The 20,494-nt window shown below is 47.8% G+C and overlaps 1 long non-coding RNA gene across 1 annotated transcript; it reads left to right on the top strand.

Moving 5' to 3' along the window:
- Positions 1-350: 350 nt before the first annotated feature.
- Positions 351-6,877, top strand: LOC116155981 (uncharacterized). Its single transcript, XR_004139857.2, has 2 exons — positions 351-608; positions 789-6,877. It is a non-coding gene; the product is annotated as an uncharacterized LOC116155981 (long non-coding RNA).
- Positions 6,878-20,494: the final 13,617 nt, after the last annotated feature.

Raw genomic sequence — 20,494 nt, 5'->3', positions numbered from 1 at the left:
CCGCCCCGCCGTGTGAACGAACACGGTCGCGTTTTGCAGGAGTTGTTTGACTCGGGTTTCTGTCCCTCAAAACGAGACGAGCCCTGACCGAGAGCCCCTGTCACGTGGGTTTTATCAAAGCCCAGCTGCTACTGTGCTTCCGGCCCAAGCTTTGGGCTGAGCCCAGCGTCCCCTCCTCGTCCTTCTGGGGAAGGGCTTCCTCCCATCACTAGCAAACTGCCCTCAGCACAGTCCTGGACCGGGAAGTAATTTACTCAGCGGGCCTGTCCCAGATCAGCCCGGGGAGGGGCCTCGAGAGGATCAGGACAAGGCCGGGCCCGGGCCGGCCCCGCCTTCTGCGCCATCTCTCTTTACCAGCCAGCCTGCCTGGTTGATTTCTCCAGATGTTTTGTGACCTCATCTCTTATTAATGCCTCGAGGACTCTGCCTGCCACCGGGGTCAGAGGTGCTGCCTCCTCGCTGGTCAGCCCCCCAGTCCCTTTCCTAGAGACGGGAGTTTGCCGTCTCTCGTCTGTCAGCGTCTCTCATTTCCAAAAGATCCCTTTAAAAACATCTGTTGTTGGAGGAGCAATCACTTCCCTCGCCTTGTGAATGACTACGGACAGAGCGTAAGTAATTGCGAATACCGTTTTCCTGTCTATTATTTTATCTTTAACAATCGGTCCTGTGGCACCTTGATTTTTTTTTTTTCCCAGAGTATCTAATGCCCCAGGCTGTTTCCCTTCCTATTAAACACATGAACCTGCCTTTTGTTTCCTTTGTGTGAAATGTTTGGTCTCCCTTCCCAGGAAGAGCCCTGGCAGGCGTCAGATCAGCGACCCTGACGTCCTGGATGAATCAGGAAATGGCGTTTAACCCTCCGAGCAGCGTCTTGTCTCGTGCGCTCTTCCCTCCGTGAACTGCTGAACTCCAGGCAGAAAAGTAAAGGGAACGAAGCACACTTGCCCGCAGGAGAACTTGCAGCTGGGCCGCTGGTGTGGCTGGAGTTGCAATCTGGGGGATTTTTCCTTTTCGTACCCTTTGAGACGTCACTGGGGAGAGTCTCTTCTTTGCCTGAACCATTCTGCCTGAAAATCGCAGCCTGGAGAGAAGCGGCTCCTGGGATTGGAGGTACAGCCTGGACCATGCTGGGCTTTGGTCCCTCCACCTGATCCTCACACACAAAGCTGGAACCCAGCGCATCCTAAACCTTGAGTTTCTCCTTCCCACCACAATGTGTGCATTTTAAATGAATATTTTAGGTTAAAGAGGCATGCCCTGAGGGACTCTTTGCAAAGGGGAAGTGGGATTTGAGTAAGCCAGCAACCTCCACACCCAGGGAGACTCCTTCCAGTTACCGGAGACCCTATTTAGGACGCCAAGACTATGCTGCTGTCATCTCCTTGAGTTCTCCAGCAAAACGTCTGTTTCTAGAGGCCAGCAAGGTGTTTGTCATTTCTACTCGAGTTGTAGTTAGTCAGGAAAATCACAGGGAAAGGTTTGAACTAAATATGCCGGTAGGAAGAAAACCCCCAGGCACTTGGCACTTTGTTTGCAGGATGGTCCTTCACAAACAGACAATCTACTGGCCCAAGTGACCTCCTTGCCTGTGGCCTGGGAGGAGAGCTCATCTCCACCAGGAACTTGGTACCCAGGTCACCGTCCCACATCAGTCCTCCCAGACCTTGAAAATGGCCGCCTCCATCCTAAGTAACAGCGTTTAGGGCGTGCAAGGCAAGATCTGAATTACAATCCCTAAGCCTTCCAATTTGAAATTGAATTTAGGTTATGGCCATCAAAATCTGGCAAAGGAGACCTCTAGGTAATTCCACCTGTTGAATAATTTTTCCCTCCAAAACAGCACTGTCACAAGTAGCGTTGACAGGTTCCCTGGTGACAGCATGGACGCACGGGGTGACAGGAGGCTGTGGAATGTTGAGAGTAACAGCGTAGACAACAGGCGATCGATGCTTCCGAGGGTGAAGGAGCTCGTCTCTAATTTTCAAGGGCTGTGCTTTGTTTCCCTGAGGCTAACTAGCTGTGATGGGCCCACAGGCAATCACATTTGCTCTTAAACTTTAGCTAGTCAACAGGAACAGTGTTCCAGGAATAGGCCCCTTTCAGTGCTGTTATCCGTATCCTAAAAATCCTCAGCAGACACTTCTCCTCTATCTCTAGAGTGGTTGAAGTTGGAGACAGGTCTATACCCCCGGTCTGAGGAGCGGGGGACGCCGTGCCCTCAGCCCGCACCCCGCGGTGTGCCTGCCCAGCTCCCCCTCCGCTTTCCTGGCTGCTCCTTTCCCAGGCTGCATTCAGCTCTGGAAATTGACAAACGGTTCGACTCCTGCACCTTCTAAACGGGGTCACTTAAGAGCTTTTTACCCGGCCTCTCCTGCACGGACAGATTGCCAGCTTAACTGCTCTGCCTGGAGTCACTAACATGCCTTGGATCTCCTGTCTGAGGGAAGCAAGCCAAACCCAGCATCTTGCGACTGCAGAGGACACCACCACTTCCCCAGGAAGTGCAGACCCGTGAACCACAGCTGTGATTCGCTTCCATCTATTGTCTGAATTCCAGTTACCTGACACCTTCAAGTTGGAGCTTTCCTTCTCTCTCTCTAATCCCAGCAAAACATGTTTCTGAAGCAAATGCTGCTTTTTCCTGAGAATGAATACTGCATTTTCCCTAAAACAGGTGAAGGCAAATGCCCTCTTGTTATCAAGACGGTGAGGTTCCCACGGAGCCCGGAGGCTCTGGCATCTGCACCACCAGCCTCGTTCGGCACCAAATCCAGTTCGTGTTTTCCGTGCTTTTGAGAGATGCGCTCTCCTCCGTGATTGTGGCGGTAATTACGCAAATGATCTGCTCCACTGTCACTTCTAGTCAAAGGTGCCACCTAAAATTAAAAATTCATGCAAAAGATGCAACTTTTAAGCAGCCAGTGGAGACCTGATCTGATTTTACAATCCATGTTTTACTTAACCCCTTCGCGTCCCTTGGCTGTGGGAGGTGTGGGGCTGCTGGCGACTTCGTGGGCCACTGGGAGATGCCTAAGTGTGTTCACTCGGGCTACGGCCGCAAAATCCCACTGGCTGGGCAGCTTAAATAACAGAAATTTATTGTCTCAAAACTCTGGTGGCTGTAAGCCAAGACCAGGCTGTCAGCAGGGTTTTTTTTATTCCTGAGGTCTCTTTCCTTGGCTTGTGGATGGCCATCCTCTCCCTCTGTTTTCACATGGTCTTCCTGTGTGTGTGTGTCTGCCTCCTAATTTCTTATTTTTATAAGGACTTGGGTCTTATTGGATTAAGGCCCACCCTAATGGCCTCTTTTTAACTTCGTTACTACTATACAGACTCTGTCTCCAAATGCAGTCACATCCTGAGGTTCTGGGTTTAAGAGGCAGAATTTCGGGGGAAGCAACTCAGCCCATAAAAGTGTCCCACTCCCCTCTAAGGCAGACCAAGTGGGCAGGTCCAGCCGCCCGGAGGCATCTCTGTTTCTGGTGGATCCAGGTTCACAAGACCACCGTTGGATTCAAGTCACAAGAAATTCTATTCCTAACTATGGTGAATCAGGGGGCTTCGCTTCTGAAAAATTTCTTGGACATCTTAAATATTGGGGTTTGCCAAGCCAGGGTGAGGCTAAGATGCTTACTTTTATAACAGCATCTTCCATTTGTTTGGGCTTTAAGATATTGATGGATCCATGCATGACAGGTGAAGCATATTATTGTTATTATTACCAATTTTAATTTTGCAAATATTTAAAGTAACATACAGCAAAGTTAAACCCGGGGGGCAATTAGTGTATGTCTATGAGTTTTCACATATACGAAGTCATGTAACCAACACCTCAATCAGGATAACACGACAGTTCTATCACCTTCTCCCCAACCCCCAGATTTCCTCCTGTTGTCCCATAGTAGTCAGGTCCTCCACACACCTACTGATAAGTTCTTAATCCTTATAGTTTAACTTTTGTGAGAATGCCGTATCCATGGAACCATGTCATATGTAACTTTTGGAGAATTGCCTCTTCAACCCAGTGTGATGCCTTTGACTTTCAACCATGTTGGATGTATCAATAACTTACTCTTTTTTATTGCCGAGTAGTATTCCACTGCATGAATGGACCTCATCTGGTTCATCCGTTCACCCACTGAAAGTTAATTTGTGTCAGTCTCAGTTTTCAGTGATTAGAAATAAAACTGCTGTAAATATCCGCATATAGGTTTCAATGCGAACTTCTGTTTTCCTTTCTTTTGAGAAAAATCTAGAAGCAAGATGGCTGGTTCATATGCAAGTGTATATTAAGCTTTATAAGAGACTGTCAACCTTTCCAGAGTGGCCAAGCTATTTTGCACTTATACCAGCAACGTCTAAGAGTTCTGGGTGCCTTGTATTATACAGCACTTGGTATTGTCAACATTTTTCTTTCTTTTTTTTTTCTCTACTCTAATAGGTTTATAGTTTGTGGGTTTGATATGCATTTCTCTGCTGGCTAATGATGTTGCTTATCCTTTCATGGGCTTATTTGCCATTTGTATGTTTTCTTTGATGAAGTGCCGTTTCGAACTCTTTGCCCATTTCTTGACTGAGTTGCTTGTTTTCTTACCATCTCATTCCGATGGTGCATCATGTGTCCTACCTCAGCCTGTGGCTTAGCCTTTAACTCTCTTGTTTGAGTATTATCTGAAAGTTCAGCCTAACCTAAAGTCGTGATTATTTTTCCAGTGTTTTTTTTTTCTAAAAGCCTTATAATTTTGTACTTTATATTTAGAGCTGTAATCTATATTGAGTTAGTTTTTGTATAATGTATGGGATATATATTGAAATTAATACTTTTGCATGTGAATGTACAACTGTACATAGAAAGACTATCCTTTCTCTACTGAATTGCCTTTGTACCTTGGTCAAAAATCAATTGACTTCCCAGGTGGGTTCACTGGTAAATCCTACGAAACTTTAAAGGAGGAAATTATACCAATCCTCTATAATCTTTTCCAGAGGATAAAGCAGAAGGAATACTTCCTAACTCATTCTGAAGCAGCATTATCCTAATACCAAAACCAGGTGAAGACATTGCAAGAAAAGAAAATTACAGAGAAGTACCTTTTATAAAAATAGAAGCAAAAATTCTCAACAAAATATTAGCAAATAGAATCGAAAAAAGTATAAAAATATACACTACAACCAAGTGGGATTTATCCCAGGTATGCGAGGCTGGGTCAGCACGCAGAATCATACATGTAACCCAACATATCAACAGGCTGAAAAAGAAAAATCACATGATCATTCAATAGACGCAATAAAAGCATTTGACAAAATCCGATACCCTTTCATGATAAAAATTCTCAGTAAACTAGGAGTAGCGAGGAACCTCCTCAAGCTGATTAAGAACGTCTACAAAATCCCTAAGGCTAACGTAATACTTGATAGTGAGAAACTTGAAACTTTCCCAATAAGATCACATACTAGGCAAGGAGGTCTCCTCTCACCACTCCCTTTCAACACTGGACTGGATGTCCTTGTTAATGCAATAAAGTAGGAAAAAGGAATAAAATGTATACATTGTGAGAAGGAAGAAATAAAAAGGTCTTTGCAGATGGTGTGACAATCTATGCAGAAAATCCAAAAGAATTAATTGAAAAATATCCTCCTGGAACTAATAAGTGATTATAGAAAAGCTACAATTGCTTTCTTACATACTAGTTATTAACAGGTAGAATTTGAAATTAAAAACACAATACCATTTACATTGGCACTGAAAAACTGAGTATCTAGTTATAAATCTAATAAGATATGTAAAAAAATGTGATTAAAACTGCAAAACTGGTGGATTAAGTCAGAGTTCAATAAATGGAAATATATTTCAGGTTCATGGATATGAAGAGTCAATATTGTCAAGCTGTCAGTTCTTCCCAACTTGACGTATCAACTCAATGCAATCTCAAATAAAATCACAGCAAGATATTTTGTGGATATTGACAAACTAAAGTTTATGTGGAGAGGCAAAAGACCCAGAAGAGACAATCAGTACTGAAGGAGAAGAGCAAAGTTGGTGAACTGACACTTCCTGACTTTAAGACTTGCTGCGAAGTCACAGTAATCAACACAGTGTGGTATCGGTGAAAGAACAGACAAAGATATCAGTGGAACAGACTATAAAGCCTCCAGACAGACCCGCACAAAGACAGTCAGCTGGTCTTTGACAAAGGACCAAAAATGAAAACATATGTCCACACAAAAACCTGTGACTGAATGTTTAATGCTGCTTTATTCATAATTGCCAAAACCTGGAAGCAAACAACATGTCCTTTAGTAGGTGAATGGATAAATAAGCCGGGGCACACCCAGACAACAGAAAACTATTCAGTGAAAACAAATGAGCTATCTAGCCATGAAAAGACATAGAGGAAATCTTACATGCATATTCTTAAGTGAGAGAAGTCAATCCGAAAAGGCTGTTTACTGTATGATTTCAACAATATGATATTCTGGAAAAGGCAAAGTCCTACAGACAGTAAAAAGATCAGTGGTTGCCAGGGGATTGAGGTTGGGGAGATGAAGAGGCAGAGCAGGGAGGATTTTAAGGCAGTGAAAATACTCTGTATGATATTATAATGATGGATACATGTCATCACATATTTGTCTGAACCGTAGACTATACAACACCAAGAATGAATCGTGAGGTAAACTGTAGAATTTAGGTGATCGTGGTGTGCCAGTGTAGGTTCATCCTTCGTTAAAAGCTGTCCCAGTCGGTGGTTGATGATGGGGAAGGTTGTGTGTGTGGTGGGGGAGCAGGGCAAGAGGTATATAGGAAATCTCTGTATTCCTTCTCAATTTTGGTGTAAACCTAAAACTGTTCTAAAAAAAATAAAGTCTTTAAAAAGTCTATTGTCTATATTTTGGTGGGTCTATTTCCGGACTCTCTGGTTCCATTGGTCAACATGTCTATGATTTCACCAGTTATCAGTGTTTTGATAACTGTAGCTTTAAAAGGTGTCTTAAAATCAGGCAGTGCCCGCCCTTTAATTTCATTCTTCTTTTTCAAAATTGTTTTGGCGGTTCTCTTTTGCTTCACCATATACATTTTAGAGTCAGCTTTCCAAGATCTACAAAAAAAAATCCTATCAGGATTTCACTGGAAGTGTGTTAAATCCACATGTCAGTTCGGGGAAAACTGACATGTCAACCATCTCGAGTCTTCTAGCTATAAATGTGGTGTGTGTCTCCACTTATTTAGGTTAACTTTAATTTCTTTCATTGGCATTTTATAGTTTTGACACCAAAACTTTTACTGTTTTATTAGATTCACACCTAAATATTTTTGAGGTTTCATAATTTTTTAAATACTGATTTCTAATTATTGTTTGCCAGTATATAAAAATATGAGTCTTAAGTGTTGTCCTTGAATCCTCCAATTTTGTTAAACCTACTGATTAGTTCTAGAAGTTGTTTTTTCTACAGATTCTGCTGGGTTTTTTACATAGACAATAATGTCTGTGAATAAGGACAGTTTTGCTTCTTTTCAATACACATGCCTTTTAATTCTTTTTCTTGCTTTATTACACTAGCCAACACTTTATTTTCACTTGTTTCATTTTTTTCATTCTTAATAAATGCAGCAATCTTATTTAGCATATTCAAGGACCTATCCCAAGTTACATGATTAGTGGTTGGCATAATGGAAATTGGAATCCAGGCATTAGTTTTAGTTCCAATTCATTTCCAGCTCTGTCCCATCTGCTCTTTCCCACGAGACGACAGACACAAAAAGAGAAAGGATGGCGTCTGGATCTTTATGCATGTGACTGAATTCGATCACTGAAGATGCAGCCCCTTCCCTCTCATGGTTAAAGTCAAGCAGTGTGTAGGTGACTCGGGGCTTCAGCCCTGATGAGGTGGTCGTGTCCAGCCGTGAAAGCTCCCAGCAGTCCTGGCGAGGTCCCCAGGCTTGCAGAACGAACTCTGAGTGCTTTTAAGGTGAGGAGGTGAATGAAGAAGTTAAAGCAGGTGATGGATTTTGCCCCTGCCTCCTTCCATTAACAGCATCACTCCCCGCTCTCTGGGGGACTGGGAGGTGGTGATGGTGATTCAGAAATGTCCACTGCAATTTAGCTCACCCACTCACGGTGGCTGCTGCGGGGCTGGAACTATGAGCTCTCCTGAGTGGAGTGAGTGGCAGCGTGCTGGCCTCACCAGCCAGTATCACTGGTCCAATGAAGCCGTGTCCCCAGGCAAGGCCTGATGGGGATACAGGCACATCCAGCTGGATGCTTAGCGTCTCCACTAACAGGCCTGCCATCCTGCCTGGTTTTCTGTTTCAAGATCATCTCTTTCCCTGGAAAAAGCCCTGCCATTAGCCAAGTGGTCTTCTGACCCAGAATGGGGACTCCGCACACTTCCCTGCACTTTCCCCCAAGACCTCTCGTTGCCTGTGTAACAGCAGTGAAATCCGTTTTATCGAAACATAGTAAAATAGAAAAACTTTGTTTTGGAAATAGTTGGAAGGTTGGTGGGACTTTTTCTTCAAAGAGAAAGTAGATGAGAGGAAATGTTACTCTCCCCGAAGCCCCCCTCATACCGTCTGTACTGGGTAAGGAGGAGACGGAAAAATCAGAAGCCTGAAAATCTGTCAACAAACATTTTCATTCTTTTCTACCTGGAAATGTTTGGGCTCAACGGACTTGGTTTCGAATGTGTTTGATGGAACAGAGCACAGCGAATCATCTAGCCCGAATGTGGACCACATGCTCTGCAACTCACATCAAAGAGCTCCCGGGGCCCTGAAGCCGAACTTCCACTCTGCAACTTGCTGCTGGAATTCCACGGAGTCCACCATCCCGGCAAAAAAAAGAGGAGGAAGAGTCTGATTTGGTGATTGCAGTTCTGAAAGGGAATCTCTGGGGCTTTCTGCCATTCCTTTCCCTGCTGCAAACGGTATTGACCATGCACTCAGGTTTCTTTCATTAGTCCAGCCAGCTGGATTAAAAAAGAAAAGAACTTGTGAGATTTCCTATCTAACAGATTTTGCAATTTCAGATGCACATTCATCTAATTTTATTGACCTAACAAACGACCTTACTGGGGATGCTCCCATTTTTCACTTTTCAATAAACTGTTAAAACTTAAACGAAGTTTCCAGAGAGAGGAAAAGACCCAGAGACTTCAAGAAATGTGTTAATTAGTTAATTTCTTAAAAGCCTTGGAAATGAAAGTCTCTTGTGTATAAAGAGGCAGGACTGTGCATTGTGGGCCATGACAGAAGTGTCAGAATCCGTCCTACGTACTCAGTCATCGGGGGAGGGAAAGCAAAAGGGGGACCCCAAAACGGGAGCCCAAGAAGTTGAAGGGAGGAGACAGGGGCTGAGCCTGGGAATCTCGTAGTGGAAGGAAGCCTGGCTCAGCTCTCTCCCTCCTTCCTGGGAGGCAGATGTGTCTCCCCTTCAGGTTCACAGAGCTCCTCACTCGGGGGGCAGCTCGTGCAGGCAGGGGTCTTCTGGCCACGTTCACAGGGACACCAGGGCCAAGGCAGGAGCGGGGCGGCCTGGGGACTCACCTGGGCCACCCAGGTGGTGCCTGCAGGAGCAGCAGCAGGTGCCGGTGTGGCCGGGTAATCAGGACATCAGGAAGGCAGAAGTGGCACCCAGAGAAGGGGCTGGTGTCCCTCCAGAGGGAAGTTTCCCAGGGGGCAGGAGCGCTAAGCCACCCCTTCTGTGGTCTGGTACAGGCGAAGGCAGCTGAGCATTAGGAAACAGTGCAAATTCAGCAGCATCGCACACCCACGGGCCGGCGCATGGAGAGCGTCTGGTTTCACACAAAGGCTGTGAGATGGGCAGATTCCATTTCACAGGTCTGGCCCACCCTGAATTTGGCTCCGAATGTGGCTAGGTGGTCAGGGACAGGAGCCCAGGCACTGGATGGGGTCAGGCGACAGGTCACCTCCCTGAACACACAGGATGCCAAGGGATGGAGGTCACCTAATGCTGTGTCCCCACACCCACACGAAGACCAGGGGAACTGGTGGACTGTGCACGGTCAGCAGGAATACAGAAGTCAGTATCTGTATCTGAGGACCGCAAATCCAGAGTGCAATCTATCTGATACTGAACCTTTAACCTATAATTTGGAACTAAATCAAATAAATGAGTTCTAGAATCCAAATGGCATATGTAGCTTTGCACTTCTAAGAGTATAACTATCGGGGCAGGAGAGGAAACAGTCCACTGTGAGCCAAGAATCACAAGGGAACCCCTGTGTTCCAACTGCATTGCTTGCTGTGTGACCTGGGACAAGTCACTTAACCTCTCTGAATCAAAATGTTCAAAAAATACTAGCCCTGTAGATTTTGTGACAAGATTAAAGGAGATATTTTTGAGACACTTTGTAAATTGCAATACTTAAAGTTCGACTCAAATTTTCTCCAGTGTCCAGTGGTGAACCGCGTTCTCATCCATTCAACCGTATTTATGGAGAACTGTGGTCTTGGCCTACATTGCTGCAGCGGTTCAGAGGAGAAGCCATGATGCTGGCCCTTGACATGCTCCCATCTAGGCCGGGATGCCTGCATGTGTTGCTTTTGCTCTAAAACTAGCAAATTTGTGTGGAAAAATACAAAACCACACTTTAAGTTTGTCACATTCCTGCAACTGTCACTTAAGCCGGAGAACAAAGCTGGAAAATCTAAGATAAATGATGTCCCTGTACTAATTTTGTACTAAAACATACTCCTCCTCCAGGTTTTCGGAACATCTTATGCTCCTTTTGCTTGCTGTATCAAGTTGACTTTTGACCTGTGTTCGTGAACTAACCATGACATTTAGTTGACAGGGAATTGGACAGATAACCAGACTGCGATCTGTCTCACCATTTAGATCGGGCGGATTGTAGTGACGAGGCACTTGGGTTCACCGGTGGGCCCTCCCAGAATCCCCGTAAAGTAAGAAGCGATGATGCAGCCGGACTAGGAACTGCGTGTGCTCACGTGGGCCTGAGCGAGCTGAATTCCTCCCCGCAAATGTCCAAGCCCTTGCTGACGTGTGAACGTGGCCGTGCTGCCCGGCTGTCCGCACACGTCCGGCCGCTCTCGCTCAGGGTCCACGCCGGCTTCTCCCGCCGCGTCAAGGAGCAAGGCGATTCGCAGGCAGACTCACTAACCAGCGAGCCCATTATCTCAGTGTCATAAACGACTCAAGTGTTGCCCTTCTGTCACAATGGATTTTCAGGCGACAGATACTTCCTTTCCTGTGCATTGCTGTGTGTGACGGTATTGATTTGTTATCGACTCTCAGCCTCTTTCTGGGCTGCATTCCTACAGGTGGCCAGGCAGACACCATTTTCCCCAGGGTGTCAGTTGAATACAATGTGCAAGTTGCCTTAAAAAAACAAACAAACAAACAAACAAAAACCTTCTGTTAAACATCTGAGGATGCTTTCTGAAGGCAAGGGGGCCTTGGAGGCAAAGCCTCGGGTCGGGTGGGAAAGGGTGTCCGAGCAGGGACACTGCAGGGAGAGAGCAGCAGGGCTGGTGTTTACTGGAGTCCACTCAGCCCTTTATTCACTCGACAGGCTGCTGCCTTCAGTGATGCTGTGTTTTCCCTCCGCGCTGTCTTCCGGCTTCTGAGTTCCTCCCCTGCTTGTGTCTGCCCCGTGCTCTTCAGGCAGAAACGCACTCTTGTTAGTGATGGGGTCCCGGGAACGGGGGCCTCGTGTCCGCCAGCTGCCATGGGCACAGTGGAGGCTGGCTTTGCAGTCCTGCCCGGTTCCCTCCCTACTGCTCCACCACAGGGGACAAGTCCAGCGCCTGCGGTACCTGCCATCCTGCCCCAGCCCCTGTGTGAGCCCTTCAAGAACGTGACTGCCCAGGCCATACTCTCCCTCGTTTAACTCCTAGAATCTTGCCAAAGTCCTGGCAAATGACAGGTACCTGGTAAAGAGTTCCGTATTCTCTCTGAGTCCAACCACCTTCCTTACTCGGCACCCATGCCACTGAATTAGACACCACGCGGAGAAGCCTTGTTTTGCAGATGGCGGAGGGGCGAGACGGTGAGGTCAGGCCCTTCCCCAGTATCCGGAGGCTGGCTTTGGCCCTTCCCGGGACTGGGCTCTGGAAACTCACTTGACAGCTTCCCAGGTGGGGACACCTGGCTTCATTATAGCGTCTTCACTTCTTCATTTGGCCAAAAGGAAAATATTGAGAAACAGCATTCAGTGTGTATTTTGCGTCGCCTGTAGAGTAACCGAGTGCATCGCTAAGCAGCGCCTTGCCGGAGACGCTCAGCACAAAGGCTCCGGCAAACAGACGGCCGTATGGGGGGGGTGGGGGATGAATAATACATTGCATACAAGGTGCACCTGGGTGTCTGTCTTACATTTTCCTGTGTAGTTTTATAGCTAATTAATCAGGTGACCATCTACACCAAAAGCTTTAAAACTGTGAAAACCACAGGAATTTTCTCTCAGACAAAGGCAGGGAGGCGCGGAGGAAGATCTGACAAAGATGCTTGCAGTTGGTAAACTCGTGGGAAGCCTGCCACAGCTGTTCCCGGAAGGCTTGAAAACGTGGTCTTCTGGATACACTTTTTCCCCCTCTCTTCTCTAAAGTGAAAGTTCCAGAGAAAGCGTTTTGTGATTAAAATAATGTATAACTTCCGTGAAAGAATTTGTGGAATTCTTAAGTGGAATTCACAAGTTTTAATGAAAAAAGGAAAGAATGCTGCTGAGGGTGAGGAAATGGGCACTGTCTTAAAAAAAACCCCTAGTCCGATTTAATAACTAAAAAAGGAGCCGTTACAGTGTCTGTGGGTTTTCAACCAAGAGGCAGCAGCGCCTCCCTCACGGGGGACGTCTGGGTAGAGCTTTCCCGGGAGCCCCCGTCCCAGCGCCGCCGGGGGCGCCTGTCCAGGTGAGCCCCTCCCACCCTCCCCTCCTGCCGGGGCCTCTAGGCTCTCCCTGCACACCCGGGCTCTTCCTGTGGGAGCCCTGCCCTTAGCTCTTTCTGCAGCTGCCCTGACCCACACTCTCAGTGCCTCCTGGTCCATCCCTGATCCCATGGGACCTATCTATTTCCTCCAGCCACTCCATTTGCACAGCTCCCAGAACAACTTGCCTACGTCACCATCGTCCTGATCCAAGTGCTGAACTGGCTCCCCGTCACCGTTAACGTTCGAGCTCCTCGAGGCCCCAGGTTCTATCACCTCTCTATCACCGTGAACGTCACGCTCTCCCCTGCAAGGACCATCTCCAGTGGTGACAGCCCCGCTTGTAATGCTACTGCCCTCACTGGGGCACCACTGCCCTCTCCTGCTAACACCACAGGGGAGGAGAGGTCAGTGGCCGGGAGCTCTGCGCTCTGGAGCCAGACAGCCTGGGCATCAGTCCACTTGCTGGTTTTTCACTGAGACAACGTTACTGGCCTCTCTGTGCCTCAGTCTCCTTGTCTATAAATAACATGAGTATCTAGGCTCGGGGTGGCTGCGATGATGGCCGAGCTGATATCACCCAGCGCTTGGAGCAGGGCACGCGCCGGATAAACACGCCCGGTGAACGCCTGAGCAGCAAGCACGTCTTCCTGGAAGACTTCCCGGGCTCCAGGCTTGGCGCCCTCGCCACCCCTCCGGACACTCTCGGCCGCCTCCCTTGCAGGTTTCAGCTTGCCAGAGCCTCCGCTCGGCGCCCGGGGCTGGGGTAGCTCTCCTCTCGCCCCGCTCAGATGTGCGCTCTGCGGTCAGGAGGCGCGCGTACCGCCGCGCTACAGCCCCGGCGCCCCGCGCGCAGGGAGCGGTGCGAGTTTCCTGACAGCAGTGCTGCTCGATGTCGGTGACTTTCGAAGAGTAAGTGTGACAACGGGTGACGGACACAGGCCTCCTCGCAGCCCGCGAGAGCTCCGGCCGCGTGGCTGGACCAAGGCCTCTGCCGGGACTTCCGGATGAGACGGGAAGGTGCAAGTCTGCAAGAATCATTACCGCTTTTGCCAAAACGCGGAAGTAAGGATTTGGTACCTTTCATACCCTAAGGACTGCCTGGCGATCCCAAGAGACATGAACCAGTTCAAAGGAGTCTCTGTCAGGCCTTTGAACTGGCCACTTTCTTTGGGCTGAACTGAGCCAATTTCATCAAACTGTAAGGAGTGGTTGTGCATGTGGATGTCGTCTCTGATGGTGAATTTAATCACATCCAGATGTCACACCTTTCGGGATTCAAACCACCACTGGCTCGCTCTTTGTGCTGCCAATTCAAGGCCTGCAGGATTTTTTTTTTTTTTTTTTTTAATCTGGAGATCTTAGCCAGCCCATCTGCCCGTTCGTCATATCCGAGGAGCCAAGTCTCCCCACCAAGAGGCACTGCAAGTTCACAGGCAGGAAGGACTTTGCTTCCGCAGGGTCTGAGTCACCTCTGGGCTGTGAATCAGGAGCCGAGGGAGGTGGGTCAGTCTCGATGCCGGTGGGTGCACCAGCGTTCCTGGCTTGGTTAATCCACACCCCTGTCTTTCCCTCATCCTGATCCAGTAGTGAATCACAGCGAACCAAACCCTCTCTCAGCAGAGAAATCATCTGTGTAGGTAATTCAGCATTTGCAGGGCATGGGGTTTCGTCTTCAGTGTCAAAGAGAGGAAATGTTCCTAGTGGGTTAATGGAAAGTGTGAAGGTGCTTCTCCGGGCCACGTCTTGTATGAAGCTCACCCTGAACTGTGAGGGACGTCCAAGCCCCTCCTTCCTGCCCTTCCTTCCTGCAAGGTCCTGGGGACACACACACTCACTCTCCAGGTGTCAATGTCACCCAGACAGTGGCCTCGCTCCATGTCCTTTGTAGTTGCCGGCTCCGCTGTCCAGCGCACGGCCCCTCCAGCACTGCTGAGTTTAGAACATTCTTCTAATGACACTGCATTGCCTTTTGGCACAGTTACTCCACATAACTCCACGTAAGGCTTATCCACTAAAACGATATTCTGTTTCTTGTTTTGCTTTGTTTTTCAGTGCTTTCAGGGCGATGTACCTGCAGCGCGGGGCACGCAGTCTGATCCCGTGCCTTTAGTGTTTGTGGTTCCTAAGTGAGCTGGATACGTTGTACAATGGAATTACTAGATTTGTATTAAATTGCAGCTCAGGGACCCATCACTGTGTGATGCTAGCTACTTTCCACTTGCTTTGTTTATCACAGAGAAGGGAACTGAATTAGCATAAAATGCTACAAAGTAGTAAAAAGGATGTTTTAGCATCCTATCTATTTGACCTACTGTTGACCTGGTCTAATTTGTATTATCTCTGGGACGTTTTCACAGATCATTTTCCTTTGTTAAAATTAGGTCAGATTGGAGAATTATGACTCCCCCCCACCATTTATTCTGCTCAAAAGACAGTCGTTTCTGCTTCTAAAATAATAACCTTATCGGCACTGAGATCTTTCTTGTTAAATAAAAACACATGCTTTGCCTCTTAAATTACGAACCGTGGTGCTGCCTCTCGCAACTGTGATCACTGGTGAATGAGTATTTACCCAGGGCGGTCTTTCCAAGACCCTGGGAATGATGTCGGTCATTCATAAATTGCCTATTGATCAGTCACAAGTAGAAATTAGATCCAAATCTTTGAAAGGAATGATTAGACCTTGAGTAACATTTGCCCTGGAATGTTCAGAGGTCTGAGTGTACTTTTCCCTCAATTCCCTCCCTGATAAATGACTGTTTTTTATGCAAAGTGCTCAGAAGCGGGAACACCGAGCCAGACCCCACCCTCCTGCTCCATCCCTCCCGTCGCCTTCCCACTTTCACTGGGGGCTTTTTTAGACAAGAGATTTACAAAATAAAAAGAGACAAGCACACCCGTGAATTGTGACCTGTTTAATGCTTAAGCATTAAGTAATTTTACAATTGATGCAGCGTTTTAACGTTTGATTTTTGTCTTTTATAAAACACGTGTAAGTGGAGATCATCATACTGAGTGAAATAAACCAGACAGAGGAAGAAAAATACCACGTGATATCACTTATATGTGGAATCTGAAAGAATGACACAAAGGAACTTATTTACAACACAGAAACAGACTCAGAGACGCAGAAAACAAACTTACAGTTACGGAGGAGGTGGGGTGGGGGAGGCAGGGGTGGAGGGATAAATTGGGAATTTGAGATTTGCAGATACCAATTACTATGTGTAAACTAGGCACACAACAAGGTCCTTCTGTAGAGCACAGGGAACTCTATTCAGTACCTTGTAATGGCCTATAATGAAAAAGAATATGAAAAGGAATATCTGTACGTGTAACTGAATCACGATGCTGTGCACCAGAGATTAACACAACATCGTAGACCAACCACACTTCAGTTAAGAAACCCCACAAATTTAGTAATTTTCCTGGTATTGGTTTATGTATGCACTTACACAAAAGGACGTAATAAAAATAAAGCTCTCTGATGACTCTTTTTGCCAGGTTCGGTCTAGCGTCCTGTTATCGTGGGTGTGTGGCCGGTGTGTGCACAGGTGTGTGCGTGTGGGAGACAGGGAGAAAACCCAAGGAACGTGGCTCTAATAGTCCTTTAAAAATAAAACAGGAAGTGTTCCGCGGCAAATGCTCCGTGGAGCCCCAAACTGATTAATTGCAATGCCAAACAGCTTCATTCTGCTTAATAAGAAATTAGATCACAATGGGGATTTGCAGAAATTACCTTGAAATGTTTGTGTGTTTGAATGATTGAACAATTTGTGCTAAAAATTACGTTACCCAGGTTTGAATCCTAAGCTTGTGAACAAATGCAGGTCGGACTCATCAGTATTCCAGACAGAGAACCACCTCCAGCTCCCGGACGCGGGCTGGGTGGATGGGGACGGGACACGCTCTCCGGAGGCTGTAAGTTTGCTGACGGCTCCACTGGCCACCGATCTGGATGGAGAACTTAACGGTTAATTTGGAATCAATTAAATCTTAATACTTACCCTTGGATAAACTCAGAGCCTGGGACAGCATCATTTAATTATTCACAAATGCTCTCTGTGATACATGCGGTGTGCAGGGCCAGTGTCAAAGCCAGCCGATGTCCAGCCCATTAAAGCCTGTGTGCTTTGAATGCAGCAGCGGCAGAAATTTAAGGGGGCCCCCTCAGTTTCATTAGAAGGGAAAAACCCCCGCCTGACGGGCGGCTCCTTGAATAACTTCTGAAAATCTTTTAAGTCAACCTTGTGTTTTAGTCAACAGGGAAGTTTTGACCCTTCACCTCTCAACAACCATTCGTTTCATTATTTATCTGAGGGAATCAGAGTTTTTCTTCTCTCGCAAAAGTCCCTGACACCAGGATATTTTTAATAGCTGAAATTTTTCATTCTTGTCACTGTGCCTTTTGAAAATACAGGTATTTTCATACAACGCGTAGCTAATGAGTGAAACCTCAGAATCCAGCCTTCCCCTGTAATCACGGCACAGGGCCGGGAGAGGCCCCACTAGTGAGAAACATGAAAATTAATTATTGAGCTCCGTGTTTTATCCTCCTCATCTGTTTGATATTCTCTAGCACAGAAGGAACCAGACAATTAAATTACTCCTCCCTCTCCCTCATCACAATGCTCTCTGCACCTTTCCTTCTACTCCAGAGGCCCCAAGCCTGTCTGTTTGCCAAGCGTAAATTGTGGGGAGAAGACAGAGAGGGGGGTTAAAAAAAAAAAGCAATTCTGTTTCCCTGCACTGAAGGATTTTTCAAGAACCTCCATGGAACGTCTCCTTTTGACAGTGGTGATTTTAAATGTCTTTTTTGCCCTTTTGTGGACAGAGCCGAAGATTCTCGCAGAAGAACGTCAAAGGTTGTGGCCTCTGCCTTGTCCACGCGGCAGCCTGGACGGAGCGTCCACCGGGAGCTCCCTGTTTTCCCATCAGTTAGCAACCTCCTCCTGCTTCTCAGATAAATATATAAAACCCCCCAACCACTAGTGAGGAGCGTTGAATCAATTAATTTGTTTTATTGAACAATAAAGCTGTCATTCTCTAAACTAGGGTGATTACCCTGAAAGCCACGGCGAGTTTCCAGGCACAACTGTTCTCATGCTCAGGAATCGGGGTGTGTGTGCTTCCGTGTGTGTGTGGACATTCTTGGGGCTCCAGTGGTGTTGTTTTACTTGAGGTTCAGCTGAGGGCCAGAGAGAGGCATGGTCAGACAGGCTCGGAGAAAGGGCGTCGGTGGCCTCCCACCCCGGTGAGCATGGGGGCAGGGCTTCTATCAGGGACCCCGTGTCCCCTGCAGAGCTCAGCAAGGTCCCCCGTCACTGCACTTTGGGGGCGATGGTCTGCATGTGTACGAGCTCCTCTGAGTTGAGGGAGCCTCTTTGGATCAGATTCATAAAAGAGTCTGTGCTCCCTCAAATCTTGAGGACCTCTGGCCAGTGATGCTTGCATGCCTCCGTGGTTCTGTGGTGTAGACTCAGTGCCAGACTCCAGGGCTTGGGGTCAGAGGTCAGAGGTCAGAGGTCAGGGTCCAGCCTCCTCCTCCCACTCCACATCACCTCCCTGAAGGCGGGTGGAGGTCGATCCTTGTGGCTGTAAACCCCTGCATCTTAGCAATGCCATCAGGAATTACTGATTAACACAGAAACTAGATTTTAGATTAACAACTCCTTTTCCAAAACTTTTCAGCCTGTTCTTAAACGAGCCTTTAGAAGATAATGATTTTGCAACAAAACTAAACTTATCTCATATCTACATCATGATGTAATTTGGAGGAAAATTCTCAATTTCATAAACAAGTGTGTTATGGACGAAATTAAGAGGAGTACATGTGAGAAAACGTGTCTCCTGTCGTGAGGGTGCTCTCCCTCTCACTTCTGACCAGAGTCCCCCACCTAGAATCTGCTTTCTCGGTCAACTGGTGCATCTCCTTGAGGGGGGCTCCTCAGCCCCCGCTAATGCTGGGTCCTTCGTCCTCCCTCCAGAAACCTCACCGTAACTCCACTCAGATCTGCAAAGAGCAGAACTTCCAGGTTTGAGACAAAACCATGATCCACAGCAACAAAAACAAACAAAAGAACCCTGTCAGCAATGCGCACAGGGTTTAGGTCACCTCTGCCTCTGCCCCCAGCCTTGCAGACACCAACTCTATTTCCCTCTGGCAAGAGGGCAAGCATGTGGCAATGGTGGCCTCGAGAAGGGACGAGTAAATGGACCAGGACCCCCCAGTGTGGCTCATGATTAAAGCAGCAGTGAAGAGCCAAGTTTGGGGTTCAGGTGGCGGGCTTTCCAGTTGCCCCTGCACCCCACCTTGCCCTGGGCCACATGGGGTCAGAGGGCAGGGCCCCAACACTCAGACTGAGTCTCCATTCCTGTTCACAACCCCTGCCCTGCCCCTGGGATGGTGACGTCTCCAGGAGACTTTCCATCTCTTGGCGAGTTGTTGACAACAGAGGGAAAGCTTTTCTCGGAGGGGTGGGAGGAGAACAGAGCAGGCTCAGGGCACTTTCCAGCCGAGGCCTGACTCCATACTTAGGACAGCCCCCGGGGGGAAGGTGACACCTCTCAAGGGAGTCAGAGCCGTGGGCTCAGGTTTGCTGGGCAGCTGGAAGCTTCGCATCTCACAGGCTCCCAGGAAGAGATGTGGTTGTCATTTGCTGGGAGCCCTAGCTGGGGTGGGGGATCCTGGCACTCCAGCCAGCCCCCTGCACGACCCGTGCTCATCAGGGCCCCCTTCACCCCACCCCAGCCCCGTCTCACTGAAGGGGTGTTCTTCCTCCCTGCTCCCTTCCTCCCGGTGCCCTGTGTTTCTCTGGGGTACCCTCAGTGAAGAGGAACTCTGTCCCCAGCTGCTTCCTACTCTGGTTGCCTGAGCATGGCCTTCTGTACCCTGGAAAACCCATGGAACTGGTGGGTCAGGATCCCCCATGTCACTCCCCCATGTCACCTTAGCTTCACCTCCAGCATGTCAGGTGAGACCCCACCCTGCCAGGCATCTCAGGACCTGCCCTCCAGTCTCCTGCAGCTGGAGAGAATGGAGGGTGTGGCTGGGCGAGGTGATGGGGTCACAGGAGCGATTCTCTCCAGGACGGCTCCATCAGCATACACGTGCCTTTAAAATGAAACTTTTGGTGTATCAAAGGACCAAATTTACCACTGGTTAGTGGTCATGTTAAGCCTAAGTGATGAATTTGTTTCATCAGAACAGAAGGGACCCAAGACCAGTCTGGGAGAACAACATCAGACCTGGACAGACATGAGATCATCAAAAGATCAAAGCGGGTATGGACACCAAGGGCCCAAGGTGTCTGGGACAGGCCCCCCTCACGCAGGGCCAGAGGCGCTGGCTGTCAGAGCGCCCAGGAGGTCTGTCTCATTGTGGTCTGTCTCCAGGACGCTCTTCCCTGGATATTTGTGGGAACATGATGCCTTCCACCATCCAAAGAGAGTCTAGTTTCATCTGATCAGGGAAAAGCGAGCTTTGGGAGGAGTGATTCGAATTTCTACTTTCTAGCAGGGTATGTTGGCTTCTTGTACCTCTAGCCACAGATCCAAGAGTTTTTGAATGTATTATAGGAGCAAAA

The sequence above is a fragment of the Camelus dromedarius genome, chromosome 8 (assembly GCF_036321535.1).
Source record: "Camelus dromedarius isolate mCamDro1 chromosome 8, mCamDro1.pat, whole genome shotgun sequence".
Taxonomy (NCBI): Eukaryota; Metazoa; Chordata; class Mammalia; order Artiodactyla; family Camelidae; genus Camelus; species Camelus dromedarius.
The sequence above is the reverse complement of the archived record's forward strand: the minus strand, read 5'-3'. Positions and strand labels throughout refer to the sequence as shown.